Here is a 17,766-nt window from a genome sequence, read left to right on the forward strand (position 1 = left end):
CTCTCTGAAACAGTGTCCCAACGATAGGTACAAGCCAAAGTTGCGCTATGACAAAAAAAATAAAAAAACAGCATGAGCACATATTGCACCCTTAGACTGTATATAAGAAGTGGATGTAGTCGTTGTGACGGACTCGAAGAGTGACGTAGAGATGCTGTATACCGGTCTGGTAGTGACCTGTCAATCACAAGGTAGCAACGCCCTAAATCATACTCTGTTTTATGGTCTGTTTGACTCTAAATGGAGCATCATTTACTAAATGAACATCATGCTGTATTGAAGAAGACTTGAAACTAGAGATTGAGACCATAAACTCATGTTTACAATGTTTACTGAGGGAATAAATCAAGAGAGAAGTAGAGTCATTTTCTCATAGACTTCTATACAACCAGAGGAGTCGCCCCCTGATGGACATTAGAGAGAATGCAAGCTTTTTAGAACCGTAGGGTTGCCGCCTGTTTGCAAATTACAAATTTTGTGCAGAGACAGACAGAAGTAGTGCTTCCTTGCTGATGCATATTCAGCAGATTAACCCAACATGAAAACAATAAAATAATAAGAAGAAACTGCCCCCTGGACAGCAAACAGTTTCCTCTCTCTGCCGCCCTCATTCCTGAAGAAAAACACATTTAGCTACACGATGATTTGGGCGTGAAAACAAAGTCTATATCAAGCTGACATAACCCTGACTCTGACACTAATGTGTCACTCAATGGCTGTTCATTGCTTAGTTTGGTTCCTAGTGCTCCACACGAGCCTCTTAATGAAACATGCTGTTGGGGTTCAGTAACAGATCCGTTATCGTAGCATCAGTGATGATGCCAGGAGTAACAGCTGGTCAACCAAACACCTCATCTGCAGCAGCAGTCGGAGAATGTAATAGAGACCTCGAACAGGAAGAATGAAGTACTGAATGTCGACATCATCCAACTATGATATCACATCAAGGGGCAAATTTGAATGTTTTAATGGTTTGTCGTCATATCAAAAAAAACATATATGACAATATAGACCACTGCTAAATTGAAAATCAGACAAGCCTTACATTGATCCTAACTCAAACCCATGCTCTACGGGGTATGAAAGAACACAAAATAAAGGAAACATATTCATTGGAACACAGTAACAAGATATGCAACAGAAATAGAGAAAAAGTTCACGCCAAACACCTCACAGTCATGACGGCGCTAACGAGGAGAAACCTTTTTTTGGAAGTACAGCCTTCTAAAGCAAACAGCCAGGCGTCCTCGTTAACACTTCACTGCGCTCGTTAGCACAGACGTGTGAGCGCAGCCGTTTACAAAACGCACAAAGGTGAGCACACCTGAGTGTGTACAGTGGGTGGTGTAGAGCCCACACCTTCTGCCTTACTTACTCTAGTACACACACACACAAGTCTACACACACACACACACTAGTCTACACACACACACACACACACACACACTACACACACACACACACACACACACTAGTCTACACACACACACACACACACACACTAGTCTACACACACAGTCTACACACACACACACACACACAGTCTACACACACACACACACACACACTACACACACACACACACACACACACACACTAGTCTACACACACACACACACACACACACACACACACACAGTCTACACACACACACACACACACACACACACACACACACACACACAGTCTACACACACACTAGTCTACACACACACACACACACTAGTCACACACACACACACAGTAGTCTACACACACACACACACACACACACACACACAGTCACACACACACACACACTACACACACACACACACACACACACACACACACACACACACACACACACACACACACACACACACACACACACACACACACACACACACACACACACACACACCATCAGTGCCTGGGACACCTTGCTTCTTGCCCCCTGATTTAATCTATCTGCACTTAAAGCAAGCCAAAAAGCTGCTGATCCAGCCAGACGCTCCACCTCGGTTTGATCTTCCCCGGCTCCGTGAGCCTGACCGAGACTGCGTGCCTCTCAAACCCATCTGGAAAATGTCAATGGTAATAAATTAGACTTAAAAAAATGAGTTGAAAACCTGGGCCCGGTTTACACATCGTTCACGCGATCGTGAGAAAAGCTCAATCAATATAAACAAACAGGGACGGCTCCTACTCAGGCGCCCACGTACGCTTCACTGGCAGAGGAGCAACTCCAGTTCAGAACTGATTTGATTAATGTGTGTTTGTATGTTTAAGTGATTATATTTTGTGACTGTTTGAGATTCAATTTGACAGTTTTGATCTATACTCTATGAAATAAATATAAAAAGCCAACGTAGTCGGTGGGACGTCCTCAAATGGTTTGAGGACTGTTGCTTTGAAGCCTCCAGTTCAGCATTATGGACAGCGCCATCTTGTTTTTTTGCAACCGGTGAACCGAAGTGACCATATTTGGTAGAGACGCTGTATAGGGCTTTGGTATAGATCTGTCAATCACAAGGTCCCACCCTAAAGCATACCCTGCTTTATGGTCTATTTGACTCTAAAAGGAGCATCATTTACTAAATGAACATCATGCTGTATTGAAGAAGACTTGAAACTAGAGATTGAGACCATAAACTCATGTTTACAATGTTTACTGAGGGAATAAATCAAGAGAGAAGTAGAGTCATTTTCTCATAGACTTCTATACAACCAGGAGTCACCCGCATTAGAAAAAAAGGCAACTTTAAGGTACTTCAACATTGACTTGACTTGACAGAACCGGAGGTTGCTGCTGGTCTACACTGTTGAATTGTTTTAAGGACTGCAACAATAAGAAGTTCAATTTGCTGGTTGTTTAACCTTCAAAAGGTACTGTTCTAACATCACATACAAAATTTTGGAGTAAAAGCTTCACCCTTAATTGACCCAGTTGAGTTTTACCACTGTTTCATCTTTTTGAAATTTCAAGCACTCCGTCTGCCTCTTTTCTTTTTCACCTTTGATGTTAACAAGCTGTGTTATTTCGCCACGGAAACCAGGGTAACTATAAAAGGAGGCGACTGTTGGCTGCAGTGCTGTGAGGAACAAGATGCAGCAAATGAATTAACTCAGTGTCAGGGCAGAGGGAAAACAACACGATAACCCGGTGAAAATGGATTCAAAATTCTAACATATAAAGAAATAAAGGTGTAGAACTGAATCTAAAATTTGCTGCTCGTAGCATTACATTTTCCGTTATGGGACACTGTGAAGGCTGTTTCACCGCTACGAGGAAATCCAAAAAGGGACTTGGCGGCCATTGTGTTGATAAGATGCTGAGAGGAGGTCATTCTATTATCCCTCTGTGGAGTAAGGCTAAAACCATACTGGCTTAACTTAAAAGAGCACAGTGCAGGCTTTTATAATCAAACAGCGGAAAACAGAAATTGAATTTGCCTGCAGTATAATCATATCTCAACTCTCAGCATATTCAACAATGGAGGTAATGGGATGTTGTCGGAGGACAAAAGTCCCTTAATTACATAAAGGATGCCACAGAGCCACAGACACACACACACACACACACACACACACACACACACACACACACACACATATACTGTATACACACAAAACTGCATTAATACATTAGCACCCTCTGATTCACTTTGAGGTGTCACTATGCAGAGAAGCAGACACTTTGGTGTTCAGTCAGTGTTTAAATCACAACATATGTGCTTGCAAACTCAGGCAAAAAAAAAAAAAACACTGCTGAAACAATTAGGAAGTCCATCAACAGATTTCCATAATTTATTAACCACTAACGCCTTTTGGAAGCAAATCTGCTTACATTTTCAGGGTCCAGCTTGTTTCCTCTGTTTATAGATTTGATCTTTAGGTTTCTAACCTTTTTAAACCAGATGAAAGAAGTCATTGGAAGTTACAAACATTTTATCAACTCATCCGGAGATGCAGCGATTGCAATTTTCTTTGCCTATTCCAAATAGTTTTTGTTATTGTCTTCTATAGTGGATATCTGCAGAAAAAAACACATGATTCAAAAGATTAGGAAATAAATGATTGTACTTTTATTTTGGTATTGGCTTTGATTAAAAAAAATATCCTTTAATTAGTAGCTTTAATGATTTATTATCAGCTCTTTAGAGGTAGTGTTAGGAAGATAAACTGCTCATGATACCCTTGCTGTGAAAACAAATCTTTCAAACAAATGGATTGATTTAAGATTTCTCACCATAAACTAGATTAAAATATTCGCCGAATACAAATTTTTACTGAATACAGCTTGAACGCATCATCATGCAAGATGAGTCACTGTGATTACTCTGAGCTGTATGCATGACTTATAACAAAAAGTGTCTAAATAAGTAATTTTTCCAAATGAGCTTGTTCCTCCACGGCTTCTTTGCAGTCGTGACAAATTTAGAGCTTTGTGTCTTCTTCCCCGACACTGAAGGACTTCCTCACCAACAACATGTTGTGTATAAATTTGAAATACGAGACTGACTGGCCGGTCAGCGGTCGTTGCATACATCTCCAGACCAATCTGTGCGTCTCTAGACTAAACGTTTAAAAGGTGTAAGATTGGGAGCATGTAGTTTGCCCCTCAGCGGTTCTCAACGTGGCAACAGTGTTTACCCGTTATCAGCTGTTAACCGCACGGCTTTGTCAACACAAACAGAGGAAGAGCTACTTCATTCTCTGCTCGTATAGACAGTACTCCTCTATATCTTTATGAAGATAATAGTTATGTTAATGATCAGAATGTTTAAAAGACAGCTCCTTTAATCAAATAACACAAAAGTAATAGATCAATTGCTGCAGGCCTAAACAAGTGTGCGTACTCTAATCTGTCTCGGTAGCATTGACTACATCTTTATCACTATTAAGCATCAGGGATCTGCTGGAGGAGGCCGTGGTGGGGTTGGGGGCGTGCCAGGTAACGACCCCGAGGGGGACGGAGGAGGAGGAGGAGGAGGAGGAGGAGTAAGAGACTCAACTCCTCTTTATCCGGTTTACTAATTGTTCTCCGTGTCTCGGCAAAGCATCTGTGGGAAATGCAAAACAGGCCGGCGGCTCCCTCGCGACCTTGCTGCTCGTGTCAAGGTCGGGGGACGATTACAAGACCGTTTGTATTCTCCGAGCGCGGGAGATTAACCGCTTAGCAACAACCGTCCGGGCGGCAGAAACCCACCGGTGGATGCTCTTCCCTTCTTGTTCTCTCCCCCTCCCCCCTCCTCTCTTTGCTCTGTCCCATTTTGCTCAGAGAAAAGAGTACATGAGCAGCGGCCATTCAGACAGCAGAGACAAAAGCGCATAAAAAGTTGCGTCTACAATGCACAAGCTGCCTGACATTTAGCTAAGTCCTGGTGCTGCCGTTCATCCTCGCCGCAAGTCCTTTTGTCTCGCGCTCTCTCGGACCATGTTGGCTGCAATTGAGGCTCACTTAAGAGGCTAGAAAGCGTCGCTTGATAATCCTCCCTGTCTGAGCTGCGGGTGGAGTGCTTATTAACAGCTCTCACAAGTTCAGACGCTCTGTGTACGGACGGAACAAAACCAAGCCTAGCATCGGGCGTCCGGCCTCGCATCCTGTCTTTTTTTGTCCTCTTTATGTCCCTGTGCATGTGCAAACTCTCCCCTCTCCCTCCGTCTCTTTACTGTCTTTGTCGATACCCGTCTGGTGCCGAGCTCTGCTGGGCTTCGGGGAAATTGAGACCGGGCATTGTCCACTATAATCAGAGATTTCCAGGACGTGGGTTTTTTTTTTTTTTTTTTTTTCAAAGTGGGTGCCGCGGCACCTGGGGTGCCCGTGACTGTGTCAGGGGTGCCAAAAAATTACGTATTCGAGGAGCACTGACGATAATTGCATTTGGGCACATGAGGGAATGTATAAAAAAAAAAAAAAAAAAAAAAAAAAAAAAAAAAGTAAAGTGTAAAGACCATTTTTGCCTTATCTTTCTGACATCTTTTTTTTTTTCTTCTTCTCGACAGACAAAGATAAATCCCCCCCCTTTTCATTTCCCTTTTATGCAAGCCTAAGTGGATGAGAGCATAACTGGAGGCGCAGCACGTCTGTCCGACTGACTCACTGCCTTTTCATTTGTCGGGAGAACCACAATCTAGTCAGTCTCTGCGCTCGCTGTATCAAAGTGATGAAGCCATTGGTAATTTGAAATCCAGAGTGAGGCAATCCACAATCTGCGTGCACATGATCTCATATTCTCAAAGAACCCAACACACACACACACACACACACAGTGGCAGAGAAAAAAAGAAAAAAAAAAGTCGATAGATGTCACTTCACTCTGGAAGCAAGGCACTTATGTCTAAGCCCCTTGCTCTATTTAGCAACCAAAATATGCCTGGATATATTTATACCTGAGGCCAGACTCCCAAGCTCTTCAAATCCCTTTAACATTTAAAGGCGATCACAACAAAGTTTTATTCATTTTGTGTTTAATCTAGCCCCGCAGAGGGAGGGAGGTTGTTGTTTTTGATAAGTCCTCCTCAGAGAGACCAAGTCGAGCTAATTAGACTGGAAGAGCATTTGCCCCGCTGACGTGGGACCATCCGCCTGCAGGAGTTTCATATTATAAAGCGCCACAGAAACACAGAAGCCGCAGTCATAAAGCCTTAAGGATATCAGCGAGTGACATTTACAGAAGCAGAAAGTGGCCTTTTTCTTTTTTTCGCCAGGAGACAGCATTTGTTAGATGTAGCTCAGCCGCCCAAAAGTGTCCTTGTGCCGTCTCTGTCCTTTCACTTGTGTGTAAGTGTATAAAAGGTGTTGTGTGTTTCGGGGGGGGCAAAGAAAAAGCTCCGTCACATCTGCTGATCCTACAGATCATTCTGTTTGCTCTAAAGCAGCTGTAGATAATTAAATTCAGAGACACGCCGTCAAACACTGTCTCCCCTGTCTCCCCTGTGCGCCGCGGTCGGACAAAGCACTTCTGACATGCACGCTGAGCTGGAATATCAATGGACGACCGCAAGCCCTCGGCGCTGTAGGTGAGATACACCGCCGCGTACACGCAGCAACAAACTGTCCATTTTGCTGCATGGAACTCAGACTGATGCAACTTTCCAGAGCTAACAAACGGATGGTGGAAACTGCAATACAGAATAAGAGATGCAGTTTATTCTCAGTTAGACACATGTTTCGCCCTCTTTTAGGACTTTTTCCAGAGCATCCTTAACCGTTTACTCACAAAATCCTTCGGTTTAGCATTAATAGTACATTTTGCTGATATTAACAGAAAGACACCATCCTCAATGACTGATATTCATTTACCAACAAAACACCTTAAGAAATCATACAAAATTGATTGTTTTTCTCGTTTTAGGACATATTTCTTAAAATATTTTAGTAATCACATTCCCTTATTACTGCATTGCAACTGGAATAGGAGACAACAAACCTACTGCAAAGCTCACATATAACAACTATTTCAACCAACGTACAAAGATTTCTTTGTCTTGAATGTAAGAAAAGGTCCTGAATGACAAGTGGACTGATTTAAGTCTCTTAAGGAAAGAGAAACCATTAGATTGAGATGGCGAATTGAGAGATGTGATAATATCTATGTAATGTTTTAATAATGTATTAGTAACTAATTAACACTAATTCCACCCTTCTTAGTTAGTGAATGACATGTGCATTTACTTTAGTACACTATCGATTTGCCCTGAACCCATTAATTGTGTTAATTGCAGGGAAAGTCATATTTCTATTTACAGAGAGAATCCAGTTATTTTGTCTACTTGACCCCAAAAAATTCTGTGAAAAAAAATCGACGTAAATTGGTGACACTGCTCCAAAAACTGCAAGGCAGTGTCACATTTCTCTCAGAACTAACATATGTTAACCTCATGGTTGCACTAAAGGTAAAGTCAGGGGATCACCAAATACATCAGGATGCATCCTCTGGGCACCATGAATGCCTGTATACAATTTTATAGCAATTGATCGAATTGTCGTGGAGATATTTCAGTCTGGACTGACAGATGAGACGGAAAATAAACCTGATTTTGAAACTTCCCTTCTCTTCCCGACTCCCTCTGGACACTAGAGACGACTACTACTGCACCACCACCACACCAAGTAACTTTGGAAGATAATTAACACTTAATATAAACTTTGTACCAGAGCCATTTTTCTCCATTAAGAGCCGCAAATTACCCATTACCTCCACGACCTCTCCCTTAATGGCAGGTGAGCCGGTGCCTCGGCGTTCACCACATGGGATTGAATGGATGGACACCGAGGCCATTTCAGTCAGACAGGTTGCAAAGACGTTTCGCCGAAATTTGAGTGACGAAAATGAACTGACGATGACTGGCGTCTAGGATCGGACGTACTCGGTCCCACGCACACAAACTGGAATCAAGTGGAGGCTGAAATAATGACTGTAATGCGGCAAACAAAACGTTGGCAGTGGAGAGGCCTTCACTGATTTCTGAAGAGGCATGGCTGATTGTTAAAAAGCTGAAGAATAAAGTAAGTAGTGGTAGCTGATTAAGAGTACTTCTCACGTCTCTTATTAACACACGCTGACCCTGTTTTCCTCCCGTGTCTTGCTGTTTCTGACGCTCTCACCCTGCCCTCCGGATTACTGATCAGGAAAGATGCAAATGGAGGAAGTTATCGAGTCAAACGACGAGCTGGTCGCTGCTGATGTTTGTATGTTCACACCAAACGTGCAACGGCAATGCAATGCAATGCAAAAAAACAAAAGTGTGACGCTGTGTTGCAAGAGCCCTTCAGTGTAGGGCCTTACTGTTTTCCAGCAGATGTTGAATAAGAAATGGAGGGAAGAAATACTGTATGATAGTACGTCATATTTGTAAAAAGAACAGAGCACTGTAAAATCTTAGTTAGAGGATTGAATAAGAGAAAAAATAAAATGGTCAACTGAGTTATATAAGGACCGAACATGTTAAAATGGAATTGAATTAAATTAATTCGGAAAGGAAATGGGCAGAGATGGAAAAAAGCAGCAAACTGAGGACTGAGATAAAGAAAAAAGAGGAGGGATTAAGAGGTCAAGCCCATTAACAACAAAATATGAGAATTGATATGAAGATTCAGTGAAAATGTTTTCAGTGATGGAGCAGGGCAGAGAGAAGCGCCTCAGATGAAATGTCACTGGGCTCATCTGGCTGGTCCAGCTGATAGACGGGGATGAGAGGATCAATACGGGTCGATCTGCAGACGCTCCACCGAGAGGCTCAGCTCTTTAGAAAGAGCAACCTGGTAGAGCCGGGCTGCTGCTGCTCCTACTGCCACCTGGAGCTCCCACATTATCCAATACGTACCAGATAGTTGGGGATTTCTATGGTAAAGACATTCTTTTCTTTGTTAATGATAAGGAAGAGGTAAGGTCAAAGAGCACAGAGTTTAAAACAAGCTCTTTTGGAATCCGTTTGATTCTCTGAACCAGGTTTGATTCCTTTTTTCTCAGCAACATTTTATAATATTATTAATTTATTTATTTCTATCTGCTTTTCAGGGTCGATATGGGGGCTGGAGTTGATCCAAGAACTCGCTGAGCAGAACCAAGTGTTGTAGTTGTGAGCACTAAACCGAAACCATGTCATGACCAAGACCTGGTTGTATCGAGACCGAGACAAGACCAAGACTTTAAGGGGTCGAGACCAAGTCAAGACCAAAACCAGTGCAAATCCACAATGCAGGACCAACCTAAGAAAATGTGGAACATTCAAACCATAGACACTCCTCAAACTGATCAAAAAGATCCACATGAAAACTCCAACAAGCACCCAAAGAAATGAAGATTGCTCTTCATTCACCTCTTTTATTGCCATATGTACTGTATATGTGTGAGAAATGTCTTTCAACACTGCAGAGGTGAATTTTGAGTGTGGGAATTCTCCTAGTAGTAATAATGTTAACAAATAAATCAGACAGCTGAGCCATAACCCTGCAGTTGTGGTCTTGACAAGTCTAGAAATAAAATCTTTGTCTGAGATCGAGATAAAGACGGAGCAAAAAATCTAGGTCGTTCTGAGGCAAGACAGAGACCTTCAAAAAGTGGTCAATACCAAGACCCATACTGTACAACAACACTGGCAGAACGTACAGAAAAAAAGGTTTTTAAAAATAGTGTGAGCAACAAAACTAACACAGACGGATCAATAATAATCAAGAAATTCAGCCAGTTTAGATGTTTGATGTTTTCTCTGGACAACTTGGGAGTGAAACTGCTAACCGGGTATGAAAATAAGAGCAGAAGGGTAAAGGCAAAGTAAAGTCGAAGGAGACACAAAAAAAAGCTGGTGAACCACCTGGGAGGGCAGTTTTGACAGCGTGGGGAAACTACTGTGAGACCAGAGTGAGCTGGAATTCACACTTAGTAGCCGTCAGTCACATTGGTCACATTGGTTTTGGTGTGACAGGAATCCGTTTCTCCCCATTGGGACTGAAAATGATTTGGGAAGGCAGCAGGACTCTGTGCTTTCCCCCAATAACCAAGTGTGAGGGAAAGCTGGAAATAATCATTGTTTGGTGTAACAGTCTGACAAACTGGATGAGCTCAAGTCAAAGCTGTTTGCAAGTTTGGTAAATGAGCATTTACAATTATTTCTATTACTATCATTAGTGGTGTAATGGACCAACGATTTGGCAGCCATGTGACCTGCGGATTATTTTAAAGATCATAGAGTGAACTTTTACTGACGGTTGTTATATTCAGTATAGATATGGGATGAGGAGATCAGCATCAGTCCTTTCTAGTCGCGGATCCCCGATAATGTTACATAGTGAATGACAAATCTGTGTTGAAATCTGTAGGAGGAGAGCTAGTAACATTAGCTACACCGGAGCTAAAAGCTAACCTTAACGGAGGTTCCATTGACTAGGATTATGATGCGTTCAAGCTCTTATCAGAAACATTGTGCGAAGGTTAGTTAAAAAGTAATCATGATATGTTCAAATGTATTATTGTAAAATGTAGTTTTTCGGTAAAAAAAAACATGAATAAACACGCTTTCACAGCAATATAAAAAATATGTTAAACTCTAAGCAGTTTATCATTCATCATCAAAACTACTGATTTTTTATCAGTAAAAATACAATCTCTTATTTCCTCAAAAGGTATATTTATTCTTTTTTTTTTTTCAACTGTGACTCAAAAATCCAGAGTGTGGGTTTTGTGATTTTTTGTTTCGGGTGGATTGAAGTGTTAACACTACAATTCTACATTTGGGGTAATACATTTGTAACTGTATAAACATTTTCACTAGAATCAAACTAATTTCACTCACAACTTTCCAGTTTCCCCTGTTTAATGAAAATACTTTAAATGAAGAGCTAAAATGACTTCAGGTTTTGACATTTCATACATCCAAACATGCATATAGCATCAATCCACACTCACGCCGAATACAAACTAACCTGAGTGTCATGTTTAGTTAATGAACACAACTGTCAGTTTTCTAAGCTAGTGCAAATTGCTTTGCTCCAGAGCGATCAGAGTTGTGGGGTACGCTTTCCTGCTTCTTACCTGACTTTGTGCAGGTGTGTATGGAAGGGTGTCTAAGTGTTAAAAAAAAGAAAAAAAAGGGCACACATAGCTGCATGTGATTGATCTGTGAGACACGGTGGAGCTCGTTTACACCGTCTGCAATGTTATTTACTGCATGTTACCTCTGCTGCAGCTGAGGCAACGGTTACAGCAATATGGGAGCTTAAGCATCGGCTCCTCTTCAGCTGCTACACTCATATTTTCACATTAATGCCGGCACGGCCAAGGATGAAATAAGCTCTCAAAAGTTTTTTTTTGCAGCAGGTATGAGCGAGCATGTGAGTGTGGGGAATATAATCCCTCCTGGAAAGGAAAAAGCCTTCTCATCTACAGAGTGTGTAGTGTATAAATGGAAAGTGTTTGAAAGGAGGAAACGTCCCTCCTGTGTCCTATACGCAAGTCTTTGGAGCCATATGATCTCCATCTTCAAGGCATGAATTAAATTTACATCCGTTTGTGTGTCTGCAAAAGTTCGTGTGAGAAAGGCTGGAGCATAAAAATGTTTCTTTTCCCTCTTTAAGATGTAAAACTTTCCCGTATTATGCTTGCGCTACTCTCCATCCCTGTTCATTATCAACATCTCAAACCCTTCGATCCATCCTCAGCACCATTCTCTCACCTCTCAGTATATACTGTATTTCTGCTGACACCACACCTGACCCCGCCCACCCTGCAGGGCTCTGGGAGAACAGAGACCAAGCGCCCCCGATGGCCTTGCTCCCACAGCCAAGATGACTAATAGCCCCCGCAGGGCGAGAGGCCATGTGGGTGAGAGAGAGAAGATCAACAGGCCACGTTGTAAGAGCTTCCCCTGTTGGGTGGGCTTCGGCTGTTTAGTGCTGTATACACACACACACACACACACACACACACACACACACACACACACACACACACACACACACACACACACACACACACACACACACACACACACACACACACACACACACACACACACACACACAGTCCATTTAGAGCGTGTTGCCGGACACAACAGGATTCTTATCAAAGAGCACCGAGGCATCAGATAAAAATGATTCTCTTAGCTCAGTGTAAGAAGCAGCATCGTTCCATCCATGTTTCTGTGGTGTGTTAGAGATGTACTGATTGGATTTATAATTTACTGATTAGAAATTTACCCTGGCAACCCCATGAAAAAAAAAATGGGACAAACAGAAATGCACAGCAATTATAAATATTACAATTATAACACTAAAAGGTTTAAGCTGGTGTTCTATAGGAAGGAAAAAGTCCAATAATGCCCCTACTCTTTGGCACTTAGCACTCTCTTACTACCAAAAAGAATATTTAAAAATAGGTTGTAAATATATAGTTCTATGTTTGAAAAAACCTCCCAATTTCCCAAAACAGCTAGGCACTCAAACGTTACTCAAAAAGGACTATAAAGTGTATTTTTGTGATGCTATTTTCGGTAGTAGATTAATAAATGGTTAGTGCTTTAGTGTGTATTTACGGCAGACGGACACTGATGGTGGGATGAACTCAAAATAGAAAGCTCACTGATGTTTTTTTTTTTAATAGTTTTTGGACAACGATGGAGCTCTATAGCACAGATGTATGAGATATATCTTGCTTTGGATATACGGACAGCACTTGCTGTTAGGGTGACTTTATTGTGGATTTCGGCCTTTTTCGTGGTATTTGATGACTGTATAAAATATGAATGTAGTCTCTTGTGACGTCACCATTACGTGTCTGAAAAGAGGTTGTGAAGCTCAGAGACCACACCCTCAATAACGCCAAACTTTAATCCTTAAAATAATTTAAATGGGTGAGTAATATAAAAAAAAAGAAAATCACCCCAAGTACAGTTGACATTAATGGTAAATTTAGCTAAGTTAAAGAGGCTGAAACTGATGTTTGTATCAGCTATAAGTATTTATCTCTTTGGCAATAAGGAGGTCTATAGAGATTGACTCGGTTTTGGATCCAGCCACAAGTGGCCATTGGAGGAACTGCAGTTTTTGGCACTTCCTTATTGCTTTAATCCCTCAGCAGCAGAGGTTGCCGCTTCACATTTCGTAGCTCATGTACTGTAATGCTTAAACAACAACATTGCAGCTGTATATTAATGTGTGTTTGATAACCTGGGTCCTTTCAGCATAGACAGCTTCTATACGTTAACATACTCATTTGGTTCTCAGGCTGTAACGAGCTTTAAAAGACCATCTAAGTGATGATGGACTATATGCACATCAAATTCTCTGTTATGTGTCAGCTCCAGTTAACACTTAACCTCAAATGTGGGCGACAGGTAGCTTTATTAGCGATGACTTCACTGTGGTCTGGCAATGACAATTACAACAGACAGGGATTATGAAATTCCAATAACTGCACATTGCTGTGAGAGTGTGGTGTGATAGGCGATACATCATTGTGGTTGGATGATTGTAAAGCAGTCCAGACACAGCCGTGAGAGTAGAACACATTACGAGGTTGGTATCAGTCTCTCTCTCTCTCTATATATATATATATATATTTTTTTTTTTTTTTTTTATTCATTCCAGGGACAATTTGCACTGAAGGTGTTTTCAAAAGCTGTCAAGAAAAAAAATACACATTTCAAATTCCAAGATAAAAAAGATTTAGAAACTATAGCTGAGAAATACATAACGTTTGAGACCACCATTTGCATAAGATTAGCATTATCAAGGGGAGTTCTGTCTTGGCAGACGAGGAAGATTCCCACAAGATTAAAATCCCACATGATCTGCACCATTAATACAAATCACTGGGCGTCCCCTCAGGTAGTATTAGTCCTGTATGAATTGTGGGGCTTTTCACTTCCCCTCATCTCAAGCTTTGCACTTAGCCTGTTGATGGAGTGGAGGACACATGCATGCTGAATGACTGTGTGAAAAGCGTGCGCCAATATAGATGCAGCTCATCCCCCTATTGATTTGTTGGACGCCTTTGTGTTTGCATAAATAAACAATAAATATATACCTCAAACTACAGCTGCCTGCTGTGAGCTTATTCATTCACATATCTATCTATTTTTTCAGCCAATATGTTGATTTGTCACACAGTAACATCGCAGTGCAGGAGGATTGTAATGCAGTGAAGGAATTTCAATTTACCACACAGTCATCAATGTGTAGATGCAGCTGAATTGCTTATACCTGGACGCTAAACAGAGGCCATAAAATAGTAATACTAAAAACTCAATTGAAGGAGCAGCTGAGAAACTTGGCTTCGATTTATACACAATTACTGAGGCAGCGTTGTTCTGATGGTAATGGTATTGGACTGCAGTCATAATAAACCTGATAATATATATACACAAGAGGGACTTGGTTTTATGTTTGCACTGAGCTTTGCGAGAGCATTGTCACAAATATGTTTACCCCGTTGTGAAACCAAACATTCACTTTCCTGCAGCGTTCCACTCTTAAGGACTCAGAAACCGCTCGTGATGCTTTATTTAAATCAGCAGCAACACTGGAAACTCTTTTTCCCCCCAATCACGCCACGCTGAAACACACCAAATGTAAAGAATGTGCGTTCACTAATAGAACTTATTTGACAGAATTTGCATAAGTCACGCATATCTGTCAACTCCTTAAGTCAATCATGGCACATGCAGAAGAAAGAGTAAAAAAAAATCCTATTACATGAACGATGAGTCAGACCTAATACCACAAGGAGGGTTAACCAGACTGATCCAATTAAGCAGAGATTCATTACGGCTGTGTAGAACTGAGGTGAGGATCTTGCAAAGCGATGTAGTTCTTCAGTGTATTGCAAGTCGGTAGTCAATAGTACCGAGTCGGCTGGGCCCAAGTGCATCGGCTGGGGAAAACATGGACGCCAGCAGCTAATTGGTGTTTGTATCTACAGAGGACCCACATCAAATTCCTCAGAGCCATTAACACAGAGAAAGTGTATAAAGTAACAATATTTAAATGAACACTAAAGGATTCTTGTGGGATATATATATTTCAGAAAATGAAAAAAAGACATTTCAAGGATCTGCAGAAACCTTGTTTAAAGAGGCAGGAGGAGTAGACTAGTTCTGCATGCTCGCAAAGAGTAACAAATCAACTGAATGGAAATGGAGGTTTCACAACATATAATACGCAAGTAAAAAAAAAATGATGGAATCGTAATTCACTGTGTGCACCGCAATGTTGCTGCTATGTCAGGTGTGTTTATGACCCGAGTTTCCGACTTGGAATTCAAACCCGGACGGGAAAGTTCGTTTTTTTTCCGGGTTTGTAGTAGAATGTACTGCAGCATAAAGACACAACAATGACTGATTTCAGGGAAAGAATGGAGAAAGTAACTTTCCGTTGTTTTTGCACCGAGCCAAAAGATAAGAAATATGATGTTAGAGTTTGATTAAATTGAGTTGGGTTATGAAAGGCTTCGCTCAGAGGGGTTTCCTCAGAAATAAATAAGAACCACAGAGATGAGCTTTTGCGGTCACGATGACAGTGGTAGTACGCAGACTAGTTCCAATGAGAAGAATAATAGATATATGGCATTACAGAGACACAAAAAAAGATGATAAACCACAAGATGAAACAGAGAGAGAGTGGATTCAACAACTAGCCCTTCATAAAGCTGGGGGGTGGGGGGGGGGGGGGGGGGGGGATAGGCCTTTATAGACTCTCTCTGTGAAACATAAAATAACGTTGAAAAGACACTCTGACCCACAGTAATAAAAGCTAAAAGCTGGACTAAAATCTGCCAAAGAGCTCTCAGCTTTAAAAGCAGAGAGTCGCCCAAGTCTTTGAACGCTGAGGGTCGGGTGAGGGCACTGCCTTCATCATATGGTGGATTATGAAAAACTCATCATTTTATGAAACAGATTAGTAGACTAAGTTATTATCAACGGATAAATAGCTGAGACTAAAACCAGGTCAAACATCCATTTAGATAAAAAAAAAAGTCCCTGAAATTGGGTAATTCTTTACTGTTCCTGAAATCTAAAAACATCTATCAATTAATCAGCCAATGAATGAAATACAAAAAGGCGAAAACTGAATAAATGAGCGGAAAAAAAGAGAATAAATTAAAATTCTTCAATAAAGGAAAGAAGGACATGCTGGACTCGAAAATGATTTGACTCATATGCTATGGCCATCTAAATCATCAGATCTCAATGCGCCCAGCTGAACCCCTGCTGGAGATGAGCACCATGTTGGACAGCAATCTCCACAACCATCATCAGAACACCAAATGATCTCTGGGCTTTATGGAAAAGCACAATGTTCTGTCGGTTTGTTGGTTTGAGGTGACAACACATCAATTCACATATTCTTATGCACATTTTAAAGTATGAAAGAAAAGCCAACCAGTGAAGTTTCAGTCAACATAAATATCTGTCTAAGATGCCATCCCTTTATAATTGAATTTCAGTCAACATTATCTGACATTTTATAATTGATGTGAAATTGTATTTATTACCATTCTGTCAATTTAGTCTTGAGACATCGTGCTCACAATGGGATGGACGTGAAGTCACAGTGACCTTGGTCTTTGACGACATAAATCTACTAAATTCATCCTTGAGAACAGGTGGACATTTGTGCCAAATTTGAAGGAATTTCGTCCAAGTGTTCTGGAAATAATCGCGCTCAGGAGATTGGACCAAATGGACAAACAGCCTGAAAAGGTAACACCTCTAGCCATGGCTATCGGCGGTAGGAGGCATAAATAATCTATTAAAAAGTGTTGGTTCACCAAATTATCCCAAACGAGCAGAGTTTTTAAAGATGATACACTTTTGACTGCACTATCACTAATATTAAATCCACACCTGATGCTTTCCAAGTGAACCAGCAGTAACCCCTGGAGACCCCTGATGAAGACAATGCCGAACCAGAGAGGTGAAGTCAGAGCCACAAAAGGAAACTGGCCCAGAATTAGTACTGAATAATACATGAACACATCGCCCTCTTATACAACTGACAGGTCTAATGTTTAAATGATGATTTGCCTCAAGGTACCCAAAAGGCATCATGGAGAAAAATTGTCAGATTGGTATTTTTGGGGGATTTAAAACATCAGGAGGAGGAAAAAAAAAGAAAAAGAAAATGGGCCAAGTAAGAGTTAGGCACGCACACATGAATAAACATGAACGGGAAATCGCATCAGACACAACCACGGCATGAAAAAAAAAAAAAAAGACGGGAAGATAATGAATAAATAAAACAGAACAACCGCCATCTAAAATAGCTCCGACCGAGCTCTGCCC

General features: G+C 41.2%; 1 protein-coding gene across 1 annotated transcript in view; it reads right to left on the reverse strand.

Moving 5' to 3' along the window:
- Positions 1 to 17,766, reverse strand: part of fstl4 (follistatin-like 4) — a 183,783-nt gene that overhangs the window by 117,205 nt on the left and 48,812 nt on the right. The gene's annotated exons all lie outside the window — the stretch shown is intronic.

The sequence above is a fragment of the Anoplopoma fimbria genome, chromosome 24 (assembly GCF_027596085.1).
Source record: "Anoplopoma fimbria isolate UVic2021 breed Golden Eagle Sablefish chromosome 24, Afim_UVic_2022, whole genome shotgun sequence".
Classification (NCBI taxonomy): domain Eukaryota; kingdom Metazoa; phylum Chordata; class Actinopteri; order Perciformes; family Anoplopomatidae; genus Anoplopoma; species Anoplopoma fimbria.